At 44.5% G+C, this 14830-nt stretch overlaps 1 protein-coding gene across 3 annotated transcripts in view; it reads left to right on the top strand.

Annotated features, from left to right (window-relative positions):
- Nucleotides 1-4908: 4908 nt before the first annotated feature.
- The window catches only part of LOC138676467 (putative leucine-rich repeat-containing protein DDB_G0290503), a 154652-nt gene continuing 144730 nt past the window's right edge, over nt 4909-14830 (top strand). Inside the window, exons 1-2 of one of the 3 annotated variants that reach the window (XM_069765794.1) lie at nt 4911-5099; nt 5353-5557. The gene's annotated coding sequence lies outside the window, so the exon portion shown is untranslated. Of the gene's footprint in view, nt 5100-5352; nt 5558-14830 lie in introns of all 3 variants that reach the window. The other 2 variants (XM_069765796.1, XM_069765792.1) reach the window with 2 other exon arrangements.

Below are 14830 nucleotides of genomic sequence, written 5' to 3'. Positions count from 1 at the left end.
GGTACCCCGACAGTAAGAGGAAGAGGAGATGAAGTGGAGCCAGAGAACAGAACACTGAAGGAGCAGTCAGAAAGATAGGAGGAGAACCAGGAGAGAGCAGTGTCCTTAATGCCAAGTGACTGGAGCCTAGAGAGTAGGAGAGGGTGGTCAACAGTGTCGAAAGCTGCAGAAAGGTCAAGAAGAATGAGCAGAGAGTGGTCACAGTTACATTTTGCTGTCAGAACGTTGTTGGTCACTTTGATGAGTGCAGTTTCTGTCGAATATAGGGGTGGAAACCGGACTGTGAAGGGTCTAGGAGGGAATGAGTGGAGAGGTAACGTATACAACCAGAAATACAGAAGCAAAAACAGTGCACCAATATCTTATCTTAATACAGGTAGCTTGTGAAAGGCATTAGCATATTAAAAGATTATATATATATATATATATATATATATATATATATATATATATATACATATATGATAGTATTGTATCATAGAGGCTGCTAATATAAGGGCTGGACTAGATCAGGACCAATCACCAACTATACCATGGGGGGGGAGAACAAAAAGCAATCATAGGGTCCAATATATTGTAAAATATAATAGCAGGGTGATGTTGAATGTGATAATATAATGATGATAGATCCAACAAAAGAAGAAAAAAGCAGATGCACTCACCAAATGCAGTTACAAGTAGTCCTTTATTTCAGTACCAAACGGCACATTCTTCACGGCACGGGGGAGAGGAAAGTGAACAGGAAGAGTGCGACAGGTAATGATGATAGAACTTAGTACCTGAAAATTAACACCAGCAGGGGCTCACGGAAACCATGTGTCCTCTTGCGTTTCGGATGCAAATCGTAATCAGGGGGGGCATTATAATATCACCTTCAGCATCACCCTGGACCTAATGCTTGTTTAGTGGCTTATGAATTTCTCCATCCTACTATCCAGTCCCTGATATTTGGTGGAGTTTACAACATTTACATTTCCATACCTTGCACCTGACACCATACTGCAGGCTTTTATATTTTCCCACTGTTTCATCTTGCAGGAACTGCTGACACACTCCAGCCACATGAGGTCTGGCATTGTCCTGCATTAGGAGGAACCCAGGGCCAACTGCACCAGCATATGGTCTCACAAGGGGTCTCAGGATCTCATCTCGGTACCTAATGGCAGTCAGGCTACCTCTGGCGAGCACATGGAGGGCTGTGCGGCCCTCCAAAGAAAAGCCACCCCACTCCATTACTGACCCACTGCAAACCGGTCATGCTGAAGTATGCTGCAGGCAGGAGATCGGTCTCCATGGTGACTCCAGACTCTGTCACGTCTGTCACATGTTCTCAGTGTGAACCTGCTTTCATCTGTGAACAGGGCGCCAGTTGTGAAGTTGCCAATCCTGGTGTTCTATGGCAGATGCCAAGCATCCTGCATGGTGTTAGGCTGTGAGCACAACCCCCTTCTGTGGACGTTGAGCACTCAAACCATCCTCATGGAGTCAGTTTCTAACCGTTTGTGCAGACACATGCACATTTGTGGTCTGCTGGAGGTCATTTTGCCGGGCTCTGGCAGTGCTCCTCCTATTCCTCCTTGCACAAAGGCTGAGGTAGAGGTCCTGTTGCTGGGTTGTTGCCCTCCTATTGCCCCCTCCATGTCTCCTGTTGTACTGGCCTGTCTATTGGTAACACCTCCAAATCTTCTTGCCACAGCTCGTATTGATGTGCCATCCTGGATGAGCTGCACTACCTGAGCCACTTGTGTGGGTTGTAGAGTTCGTCTTATGCTACCATGAGTGTGAAAGCACAACCAACATTCAAAAGTGACCAAAACATCAGCCAGAAAGCATTAGTACTAAGATGTGGTCTGTGGTTCCCACCTGCAGAACTACTCCTTTATTGAGTGTGTCTTGATAATTGCCAATAATTTCCATCTGTTGTCTATTCCATTTGCACAACAGCATGTGAAATTGATTGTCAAACAGTGTTGCTTCCTAATTGGACAGTTTGATTAAACAGAAGTTTGATTTACTTGAAGTTATATTCTGTTGTTTAAGTGCTCCTTTTATTTTTTTGAGCAGTGTACTTTTCTACCTAATTTCTAATACTGTGGGATATGTTCATTTAGCATACACTTTCTTATCTAAGGTCTTGTATTATTATTATTATTATTATTATTTATTTATTTATATAGCACCATTAATTCCATGGTGCTGTACATGAGAAAGAGGTTACAAACAGAGTTATAGATATCATTTACAATAAACAAGTTTACAATGACGGACTGGTACAGAGGGGAAAGGACCCTGTCCTTGCGGGCTTACATTCTATGTACTGGGGAATACGTTAACTCACTAGATCCTGTGCGTCCCTTGCATACACCCGATGTATGTTTTTCCATATGTCACATGTCCACGTCTCTCTATGCCTGTTGTACTATTTAATAAAGATGTTATTATATTCTTATATTCTACTATATATTGGATTCTATCATTTTTTTTTATTTCTTTTTTCCCCCTTTTCAATATCATATCTTTTATAGAGTACCACAACTTCACATGTACTGTCTATAACCACAATTCCCAAAAAGTTGAGACCCTGTGTAAAATATAGAAAACAAGAATTCAATGATGAGGATAGTTATTATAGTCATCTTTTATTCACAACTGAACATAGAAATCATCAGAATTTGAAAGTTAGACATTTTTCCATTCATTTTAAAAAAAGTAACTGCTTCAGATATTGATGGCACCAACACATCTAAAAAAAACTTGGGACAGGGTCAAGTCTATGATTGTCTTGTCTCCTATATTCTGTTTACAACTGTTTGTAAATATTTGGGAAATTATGAGATAAGTTGTTGAGAAGAATTTTGTCCCATACTTGTCTGATGTGGGATTCTAGCGGCTCAACAGTCCTGGGTCTTTTTGGACAATTTTTTTGTTTCACATTATGCAAATGTTGTCTATTGCTGAAAGGTCTGGACTGCAGGCAGCGAGATCATCATCTGAACTCTTCTTCTGTGAAGCCATGCTGTTGTGATGGATGTAATATGTGGTTTGGCATTGTCTTGCTGAAATATGCAAGGCCTTCCCAAAAATATTGTCTAGATTGGAGGAAATTGTGTTCTAAACCTCAATATAATGCTCAGCATTGATAGCGTCTTTCAAGATGTGTAAGAAGTGAATGCAATAGGCACTAATGCAATCCCATACCATGAAAAATGCAGGCTTTTGAACTTTGCACTGATATCAAGCTTGATGATGGCTATCATTTTGAGTCATGATATGGCATCTCTGGTTTCCACACAAAAAAATAAAATTTTGTCCAGAGAACAGTTTTTTAATTTGACTCAATCGATTTTAAACAAGCTTAGGCCTCTTTCACACTTCCGTCTTTTTGCTCCCGTCGAAATCCGTCGATTTTTGAAAAAACAGAATCCAGCAAATTTTTCTGCTGGATCCTGTTTTTTCCCATAGACTTGTATTAGCGACGGATTGTGACGGATGGCCATCTGTTTCATCCGTCGTGCACTGGATCTATCGGAAAATTGTTGTCCGTCGGGCGGAGAAAACGTTCAAAGAAATGATTTTTCTGCATGTCGTAAAATCACTCAGCGACGGGTCCTGCGCTGCCCATCGTCGGCTATAATGGAAGCCTATGGACGCAGGATCCTTCGCTGACCATCAAAAACAGGAATCCAGTGACGTATCCCGTTTTTGTATTCTGAGCATGCGTAGAATGATTTTCTAGTCAGGGGAATCTCTCTCTCTCTCTCCAAAATTTTATACATTCAAATTCAGGCAGCGCCTAAGTCGATGCATCCGTCAGGAAACTGGATGCGTTACATCAGTTTTTCACTATTTTTAAGACATCCATCGATATGTCGCATCGACGCATTCTGACGGCCGCCTGCCGACGGAAGTGTGAAAGAAGCCTTAGGCTCGTGTTTTTGCATTGTGTTTTTGCATTATGTTGATATATTACTACTTGCATTTGTGGATTGCACAGCAAACTGTCTTCACAGACAATGATATCTGGATGTATTTATGAGCCTATGCAATGGTTTTCACATTCAAATCCTACCTATTTATAATGCAGTGCTGGCTGATGGTCCATAGATCCCGAGCATCCAAAATTAACTGTCGACCTTGTCCTTTATGCACATGGATTTATCCAGAATCTCTGAATCTTTTGAGGATTTTATGTACTGTAAATAATGGAATATTCAAGGTTTATCCAATTTTATTTTGAGGAGCATTTTTCAGGAATTGTTCCTCAGTTTTTAGACCCAATTGTTCACGGATTAATGAACCTCTGACCATATTTACTTCTGAGAGACTCTGCCTCTGAAACATGCTTTTTTATATACAATTATGTGTCTAAAAATTATCCCTCCAACTGATTTTCATTATTATCGCAAACTTTTCCACCCCTTTGTTAAATGTCTCAACTTTTTTTCAGATTCTTTATTTCTAATTTTTTTTTTCAAGCAAAATGTGTCACTTTCATCTTCTGATATGTGCTCTATGTTCTGTTGTGAATAAAATATGACTATAATAGATTTCCAGCTCATTACATTTTTGTTTGCTTTACATTTTACACAGTGTTCCATATTTTTTTATGTGTGCAGTAATATATGTTCCAGGCATGTTTATCCAACTTATACATCTGCCAGACATGACATCTTATCAGCACTGATTTCCTCCAGAACTGAATCGGCTGATGCAACTGTAGGCGATGAAATCTGTCCTGCATTGATTTGCAACAGAAGATATTGAGATTTATAACCACTGATAAACTGTTTAACTTCATATTCTTTTTTCTTTGTATGAACAACAATAGACCATGTATAACAGGAATGTTAGCTATCATTTTTTATGACCATATCAACAGTTCTTTTAATGCTCTTATATGAAACAATATACTTACAAAGCACGTTGCAGCTTTTCACCCAGTTCCTGGTATCTCTACTATTCTCATCCTTCCACCACACCCAGATGCAGGTGAAATGTCCGACTGAAGTGCCGTTTTTATAGTGTACTATACCTTAAAGCTGTTGTATTCTTGTTCTCTTCATCAGTCAGGCTGGAGGCATTGGGATACAAGTCAACAGGTAAAAGAGATGTTACCGATCTTTAACTTTGCTTTATGTTAAATCATCTTTTTATCAACCATTATAATTTCTGTTAAACTTAAAGCAGATTTACTAATAATGTTGCCGGCACTATAAAATAGAAACCCTTAGCATTTCTGTATGCAGCTTGCTAATGAAAGTGTTAACCGATAATTTCAATTGCATTTTTTTGTAATTAAAAAGATGAACTTTACATTTCATTAAAATAAAGCAGACCCTAATCTCACCTTAGGATGGCGAAAGATGAAAATCCGCAACAAAATCGATTGCAAATAACAGTGCGGGACAATTTACAATATGGATTTTCTCTACAGTCAGTGAATGAGATGCCGCTACAATAATATCGAATTCATACCTCTACTTCAGTCAATGTTAAGACATGTTTGTATTCTGATCACGACGATTCACAGCTCTGCAAGGGTAAAATTATTTGAAAAGTAAGAGGCGATTTCTACATATTGTCAATAGCTGAAGTCAGTAAAAATATAGAAAAAAAAATCAATCACGTAGATTTTTTTTCACAAACACTGACTCCTTAGACTTTTTCTTGCACCATACATTGACCCCTTTGCGTGACGTTTGGTAGATGATTTTGATGTAATTAAATTGGTTAGAAATTAACGGGATGCTGTGCTGTAATTGGCTGCTGTGAGCACAGATTTTCTAAACCCAGCTTCCAAAGAGTGTGGTGGTGTCCATAGTATCCAATCATGGCATATCTTTCATTTTACTTCAGCAGTATAAGAAATGAAATCTGTGCTGTGATTGGTTGTTATGGGCAGCAAAGACAGATTTTTTTTCAGCCACAATCCATAACAGTGTGGGGGTATCCAGAGTAACCAATTATAGCACAGCTTTCATTTTACCTAAGCAGTATAAGAACTGAAAGCTGTGCTGTGATTGGTTGTTATGGGCAGCAAAGACAGATTTTTTTTCAGCCACAATCCATAACAGTGTGGGGGTATCCAGAGTGACCAATCATAGCACAGCTTTCATTTTACCTAAGCAGTATAACAACTGAAAGCTGCACTGTGATTGGTTGCTATGGTGAGCAAATGCAGACTTTCTTTCAGAGTGGGGTGGTGTCCTTACCACGATTCCTTTCAGTATTTAGTGGTTATGGTTGATTAAGATTCTGTTTCTAACAACATGATCGAAATGGCTACAAAGGAGAGTCATAATTCCCCAGACAATTTTTGTTACATTTGTGGTTGTTTTGTAGTGAGGAAACAACAAAGGAACATTACGGAATTTGTTAAAAAAGAGTATTATGCATACTTTGGTGTAAAACTAGGTAATAAGGACAGGCCGTGGGCTCCACATGTAGTGTGTTCTATTTGTGTAGAAGAACTATGACAGTGGTCTAAAGGGAAGAAAGAGATCTTTTGTTTTAGTTTGCCTATGATCTGGAGGGAACCACAAAATCATGGTGATGACTGATACTTTTGTACGTTGATCATGGAGGCACTCAACCTTAAAAATAAGAAGAAAATGATCCAGCCAGACCTCCACTATCCAGAAATATGTGTCCCTTCACCTCCAGAGAAACTTGAAGATACATCTGATTCAGAAGGTCAGAACATGAAGAGCAGGATTCTGATGAAGACTTTCAAGCGAATCTCAACACGCCACAACTTTTTCACAGTTCAAATTAAATGATTTCGTCAGGGACTTGGACCTTCCTAAACATCCTGCAGAAGTTTTAGGATCAAGACTAATGGAATAGAACATGCTAATTCATAATACCTGTTTTTCATGGTACAGAAGGAGAGAAAAGGAATTCCTTCCAAACTTTTCTTAAGACGGTGCTCTAGTGTATTGCAGTGATGTTCCTGGGCTAATAAAAAATGTACCATTGAGTACAATGTGAGAAAGTGGAGACTCTTTATTTATTCATCCAAAAATGTCTGAAAGCTGTACTGCTGCATAATGGCAGCAAGTACACTTCAGTGCCTATATGGAATTCTGTGCGCTTGCAGAAAAGCTATAAGAATTTGCACTTTATTCCCAAGAAACTTAATTACAAGGAGTAAGGATAGTCAATATGTGGTGATTTGAAAGTTCTCTATTTGCTCCTTGGGCAGCAAGGAGAATAGACAATGTTACAAATAGTTACATAAGTTGACAAAAGACCTAGATTCATCAAGTTTAACCTTTCTCCACCAATTGTTTTTTGTCACTAAATTAATGTTATGTGTGTTGAGAAAATCATCCAACTCTTTTAAAAGCTGTTATATTGTCTGCCATTACTACCTCTTGTGGTAGGGCATTCCACATTCTGACTGCTCTAACTGTAAGCAACCCTTTCCTATTTAGTTGTCGGAATTGCCTTTCCTCTACCCCTAATGAGTGCCTCCTGGAGCTTAGTATGGTCCTTGGAAGGAATAAGTAATACGCCAGTCCTTTGTACTGACCACACATATATTTATACATATAAATGAGATCCCCGTGAGGCATCTTTTTTCTAAGCTAAACAAGCCCAACTTTTTCAACCTCTCATCATATGAGATGTCTTCCATCCCTTGTAATAAACTAGTTGCCTGTCTTTGAACTGACCAATTTCTGAATGTCCTTTTTAAATGTGGGGCCCAAAACTGGATCCCATATTCTAGATGTGGCCTCACCAGTGATTTCCAAAGGGGTAATAGTATGTTGGGATTGTGGGATTTTATCTCTTTTTATGCATCCTAAAATCCTATTTGCTTTTGCAGTTGCTGCTTGACATTGAGTACTGCTGCTCAGCTTACTTGTAACCAGAATGAATACTCAAGTTTTTCCCCTGTTCTGTAGTCCCAAGTATGGTCCCATTTAATGCATATGCAGCAAAAGGATTACTTTATCCCAGGTGCATTACTCTACATTAAACCTCATTTGCCAAGTGTTTGCCCATTCAGACATCTTATCCAGATCATTTTGCAAAATTGTAATATCAAGGTCAGATTTAAGTATCCTACATAGTTTGGCGTAGTCAGCAAAGACTGACATTTTACTCTTAATCCCATCCAAAAGGTCCTTAATAAAGAGGTTAAAAAGAATCAGTCCTAGCACAGATCCCTGTGGTACTCCACTGCTGACTATATCCCTTTTAGAGAATGTACCATTTATGACAACTCTTTGTTTTCTGTCATTTAGCCAATTCCTTACCCATCTGCATATAGGTTCCCCCAGTCCCTGCGTATGGAGTATCAGTATAAGGCTGTTATGTGATACAGTATCAAATGCCTTTGCAAAGTCCAGATAAATCCCAGCCGCATTACCAACATCCAAACTTGCACTTACCTCCTCATAGAAACCCAACATGTTAGTTAGACATGACCTATCTTTCATGAATCCATACTGGTTGTCAGTTATTATATTATTCTCTGCAATATATGTCTTCAGGTCATCTCTTTTAATGCCCTCCAAAAGGTTGCACACTACTGATGTCAGGCTTATCGGACAGTAGTTGTCTGACTCCACCTCCTTACCTTTCTTAAATATTGGTACAACATCATCCACCCTCCAATCCTGTGGAACTACCCCTGTTACAAGAGAGTCTAATAATATGAGATACAGCGGTCTGTCAATTACTAAACTCAATTCGCACAGTATCCATTGAGGAATGCCATCTGGCCAGGGGAATTTGTCAATGTTTAATTTGCTCAGATGCAGGTGTACTTGTTTTAAACTAGTTATATCAAGTGGTGAACTTTGATTTTTCCCTTGTTGAATGATCTCTAGAACAGTTAGTTCATTGGTGAACACGGATGAAAAGTGCCTGTTTAATATCTCAGCTTTTGACATCTTTGGGGTTTATTTTAATACTAGCTGAAGAGCCCGGCGTTGCCTGGGCATAGTAAATATCTGTGGTTGGTTATAGCACCTCACTTCTCTTATTTTCCCATCATGCCTCTCATTTTCCCAATCACATCTTTCATTTTCCCCCTCACATCTCTCATTTTCTCCCTCACACCTCTCATTTTCTCCTTCACTCCTCTCATTCCCCCCTAACACTTGTCATTTCGACCTCACATCTGTCATTTTCCAATCACTCCACTATTTTCCCTCACTCCTCTCATTTTGCAATCACACTGATAGGAGTCGAGTTTCCTCTGCTGCACAGGGGGAATATCGATCCGTGTCTGCTGCGGTCTCCCATTCTGCTTCGGCCGCAGTGGGCTCTGCTCAGCGGAGGCGTCGCTCCCAGCGTCTCGCTGGGACTGATTCTGTGCAAAGGGTTACTGCTGCCTTTTCCGGCTCTCCTGTTGTACCCTGCACTGATCTGCGGCGAGCGGGCTTCCCTGGGACTAAGTCCTTATTTGCACACACTGAGCATGCCCAGGACAGGATCTCCCGTTGGAGATCGAGGGTCACATGCTCAGGTGCTGCAGCACATCCCATTGGTCCTCTTGGCAGGTCCTGAAAGGGCAAAACTTCTGTAGCAGCTTCCTGTGCTGCAACTATATAAACTGCGCATGACCGCACGGCCATGCACTAGTATTGTCTTGATATAATGTGTGTGTGTAGATGGATGTATGTCGATGGATGAAAGCTCCTAAGTATCCCTCCCTAGTGTTGTTGACTGCTCGCGGATGATGGTAGCTATCTAGCGCCCGACTAGCCATCTGCACGTAACACACATCACAGCGTCCAGTTGCTGTGTCCGCCTGTACGGCGCCGTGCGCTTCCTCTGCGCTTTCCTTACCCAAGCCTGGGTGGTTAGTGGCGTCCGTCAGTGCGGCACCGCACGCACTCTCGTGCCTTTATATACTATTTTAATAGTTTCCTTACACACCCAGTTGCGGTGTTGTGCCAGCAAGTGGTCTAATCGGACTTCAATCCTGAGTAGGGGTTGTGTTCGCTGACTTCTTGCTCGCGCTCTATGTGCGGTACCGCGGTCCTGTGACGCAACAGGATCGCTTCCTTCACGCTGGGTAAAGTTAACCCATGTGTGTATACTTATAGTACCGTCATATAGTCCGTCTTACTAGCAGCAGGGTTTTTACCTGCACGGTGGACCTCGGACTGCGAACGCACCTAGTTTCATATCATCTATACTTGGTGCGTTCCGCCAGTCCTTAACATAATACTAGTGCCAAGGTCTGGCTAGTAATGACGGACGATCCGCGTTTACAGCGGTACATCCAGCAGCTGGAGGGAAGGTTGGCGACTCTAGAGCATTCAACCTCAGCTGTGGATGTTACTGCTGTCGCTGTTCAGGCTGCAAGTGTGGCTGCAGCTACCTTGTCCACTGCCGCCCCTGTACCGACGCTATCTCGCCTCCCGCTACCAGAGAAATTTTCTGGTGACAGTAAGTCCTGTAGGGGTTTCGTGAGTCAGTGCTCAATACATCTCGAGCTTCTGGCCTCTCGTTTCCCTACAGAGCGGGCTAAGGTGGGCTTTAAAATATCCTTATTGTCGGACAGGGCGTTGCAGTGGGCTACGCCGCTGTGGGAGCGTGGCGATTATGTGGTGCAGAGTGCTCCGTTATTCCTGAGCACTCTGAAACAGGTCTTTTTAGGACCTCGTGTCACCCATGATACGGCGCTCCAACTGTTGGCATTGACTCAGGGCTCGTCCATGGTCAGCCTTTTTGCCGTCCACTTCCGCACTCTAGCATCTGAGCTGGAGTGGTCGGATAAAGCCCTTATCCCTATATTTTGGAGGGGGCTGGCTGACCACGTTAAGGACGCCCTGGCCACTAGGGAGATTCCCGCCACACTGGAAGAATTAATAACAGTATCTACTCGTATTGACCTCCGTTTTCACGAGCGGAGGTTAGAGCGAGCCCAGTCTAGGCAGAGGTTTCAGCTGGCTCCCACCTTCGCCAAACCTTTGGAATCTCCAGTCCAGGCTCCTGAGCCCCATGAACCTAAGGTAGTGTCACGAGCTGGATCTAAGTCCTGGACCGCTCGTGCACCCCAGGTTTGCCATGTATGCCAACAGTCAGGACATCTTACCACCAGATGTCATCAGCGGTCGAGGAAACGTCAGCGTCTAGTGGTAGTAGGTGGAGGTGCACTAGACACTGCGACGTTTGCCTCCAAATTGTCCTTTAAGGGGACAATTACTTTTGGCTCATCCTCCCACTCGGTAGAGCTCTGCGTGGATTCTGGGGCGGAGGGCAATTTTATGTCTTCTGCTTTCGCCCAACGTCACGCAATACCCCTGGTTATGCTACCTCAACCAGTAACGGTACGAGTGGTGAATGGGTCGACACTCCCCGCACAGATAACACATCAGACCATCCCTTTTACTCTGTCCATGTCACCATCCCATCAGGAGATTATATCTCTGCTCATCATTCCTGAGGGGATTGATGAGGTCCTGTTGGGGATACCTTGGTTACGGTACCACTCTCCTCACATCGAGTGGTCCTCAGGCAGAATTCTGGGATGGGGTGAATCATGTGGGGGTAGGTGTCACCGAGAGTGCGTTCAGGTTGCTACTACTGAGGTACCCGCAGATCTATCCTCTCTCCCCAAGCAATATTGGTCTTACGCAGACGTGTTCTCCAAAAAGGCGGCGGAGACCCTTCCGCCCCATCGCCCCTATGACTGTCCTATCGATCTCTTGCCTGGTGCGGAGCCTCCCCGGGGTCGAGTTTATCCATTATCTCTCCCGGAGACGGAGGCCATGTCTCAGTACATTCAAGAGAATCTGGCAAGAGGGTTTATCAGGAAGTCAGTGTCACCTGCTGGGGCAGGGTTCTTCTTCGTGCAGAAGAAGAATGGGGAACTATGTCCATGCAAAGACTACAGGGGTCTTAACGCTATCACCGTTAAGAACAAGTATCCTTTGCCCTTGATATCCGAGCTCTTCGATAGGCTTCGGGGAGCTAGAGTGTTTACTAAATTAGATCTGCGGGGTGCTTATAACCTGATTCGCATCCGTGAGGGGGATGAATGGAAAACGGCGTTTAACACCAGAGATGGGCACTATGAGTATCTGGTGATGCCCTTCGGGCTCTGTAATGCCCCAGCCGTTTTCCAAGACTTTGTCAACGACATCTTCCGGGATATGCTTTCCACCTCAGTTGTAGTCTATCTGGATGATATTCTCATCTTTTCTCCAGATATAGACTCCCACCGGAGAGATGTTGGCAGAGTCTTCGACCTCCTACGGGCAAACTCTCTTTATGCTAAGTTGGAGAAGTGTATGTTTGAGCAGGAGTCTTTACCGTTCCTGGGCTATATCATCTCCGCCCAGGGATTGGCTATGGATCCTACCAAACTACAGGCTGTGATGGACTGGCAAGAGCCCCATTCTCTTAAAGCGGTGCAGCCTTTATGGGGTTCATTAACTATTACCGCCAGTTCATTCCCCACTTCTCAACTCTGGTAGCTCCCTTGGTAGCCCTCACCAAGAAGGGAGCGAATCCCAAATTGTGGTCGGAAGAGGTCTCCAAGGCCTTCACTTCTATTAAGTCCCACTTTGCTAGCGCTCCCATCTTACATCGTCCCGATGTGGATAAGCCATTCCTAATGGAGGTGGATGCCTCATCCGTTGGTGCTGGAGCAGTCCTCTATCAAAAGGATGCTCAAGGTCGGAAGCATCCATGCTTCTTCTTCTCTAAGACCTTCACGCCAGCGGAGAGAAACTACTCCATCGGGGATAGGGAGTTGCTAGCAATGAAATTGGCCTTTTCAGAGTGGAGACACCTTCTGGAAGGTGCGCGGTTTCCCTTCCAAGTTTACACGGACCACAAAAATTTGGTCTACTTGCAAACAGCCCAGCGGCTAAATTCTCGCCAAGCCAGATGGTCCTTGTTCTTTTCCCGGTTCCACTTTTCCCTTCATTTTCTCGCCGGGGAGAAGAATATTCATGCTGACGCTCTCTCTCGCTCCCTTATGTCAACTGAAGAGGAGGAAGAGGAGCCTCGGCTTATTGTCCCTTCTGAGAGCCTGAGAACCGTAGCGCCGGTTTCGCTGGAGTCTGTGCCTCCAGGCAAGACTTTTGTGCCCATTAATTTGCGACCGGAGGTTCTCTCTTGGGCTCATTCGTCCAGGGTGGGTGGACACTTTGGGACAAAGAGGACATCTGAGCTACTGGCGAGGACGTACTGGTGGCCGCATATGGTCCGGGATGTCAGGGATTATATTCTGGCGTGTGTCTCCTGCGCTAAAAATAAATCTCCGCGGCAAAGGCCAGCTGGGTTGCTCTATCCCTTGCCGGTGGCAGATAGGCCCTGGGAGATGGTCGGTATGGACTTTGTCATGGGTTTACCCAAATCTCGCGGCTGTACCATCATTTGGGTCATCACCGATCATTTCTCAAAAATGGTGCATTTGGTGCCGCTACCACGGTTACCTTCTGCACGGGCTTTGGCAGCGTTGCTCATTAAACACATCTTCCGCCTACATGGTATGCCTGACAAAATTGTCAGTGACCGGGGTCCCCAGTTTGCGTCTCGGTTCTGGAGAGAGCTTTGTCGTCTTCTCAGTATTGAGTTGAATCTCTCTTCCGCTTATCATCCCGAGACAAATGGGTTGGTAGAGAGGGCCAACCAGACCTTGGTCACATACCTGCGACATTTTGTTTCAGCCAGGCAGGATGACTGGGCATCCTTGCTATCGTGGGCAGAGTTTGCGCTGAACAACGCCGTAGCCGACTCCACTGGACAAACCCCATTCCTCCTCAACTATGGTCAGCATCCACGGGTACCTGTGCCTATGCCCGTGTCTTCCGCAGACTCCAGGGTGGCAGACTGGGCTGTGGAGGCACGGGATATTTGGGACCGCACTCAGGATGCCATTCGGGCCTCTAAGGAGAGAATGAGGTCCTCCGCCGATGCTCATCGGCGCCCCGCTCCAACCATTGCTCCTGGCGACTTGGTGTGGCTCTCCGCCCGTAACATCAGGCTGCGAGTTGAGTCCACTAAGTTTGCTCCTCGCTACTTGGGTCCCTTCAAGGTCCTCGAACAGGTTAATCCTGTGGTCTACCGTCTGGCCCGTCCTCCACGCCTTGGTATCACCGACACCTTTTATGTGTCCCTCCTTAAGCCCGTATACATGTCCCGGTTTTCTGAGTCATCTGCCGAGACATCGGGTTCATCTACGGACGATTTCGAGGTGAACACTATCTTGGGGTGCAAGGTGGTACGTGGCAAAAAAAATTTTTGGGTGGACTGTAAGGGTTACGGCCCTGAGGATAGGTCCTGGGAGCCTGCTGAGCACATTCGGGCTCCGCAGCTTATTGCTGCCTTTGAACGTAGCGAGGCCCAAGGAGGGGGGGCCCTAGGGGGGGGTAATGTTAGGAGTCAAGTTTCCTCTGCTGCACAGGGGGAATCTCGATCCGTGTCTGCTGCGGTCTCCCATTCTGCTTCGGCCGCAGTGGGCTCTGCTCAGCGGAGGCGTCGCTCCCAGCGTCTCGCTGGGACTGATTCTGTGCAAAGGGTTACTGCTGCCTTTTCCGGCTCTCCTGTTGTACCCTGCACTGATCTGCGGCGAGCGGGCTTCCCTGGGACTAAGTCCTTATTTGCACACACTGAGCATGCCCAGGACAGGATCTCCCGTTGGAGATCGAGGGTCACATGCTCAGGTGCTGCAGCACATCCCATTGGTCCTCTTGGCAGGTCCTGAAAGGGCAAAACTTCTGTAGCAGCTTCCTGTGCTGCAACTATATAAACTGCGCATGACCGCACGGCCATGCACTAGTATTGTCTTGATATAATGTGTGTGTGTAGATGGATGTATGTCGATGGATGAAATCTCCTAAGTATCCCTCACTAG

The sequence above is a fragment of the Ranitomeya imitator genome, chromosome 4 (assembly GCF_032444005.1).
Source record: "Ranitomeya imitator isolate aRanImi1 chromosome 4, aRanImi1.pri, whole genome shotgun sequence".
NCBI classification, from domain to species: domain Eukaryota; kingdom Metazoa; phylum Chordata; class Amphibia; order Anura; family Dendrobatidae; genus Ranitomeya; species Ranitomeya imitator.
The sequence above is the reverse complement of the archived record's forward strand: the minus strand, read 5'-3'. Positions and strand labels throughout refer to the sequence as shown.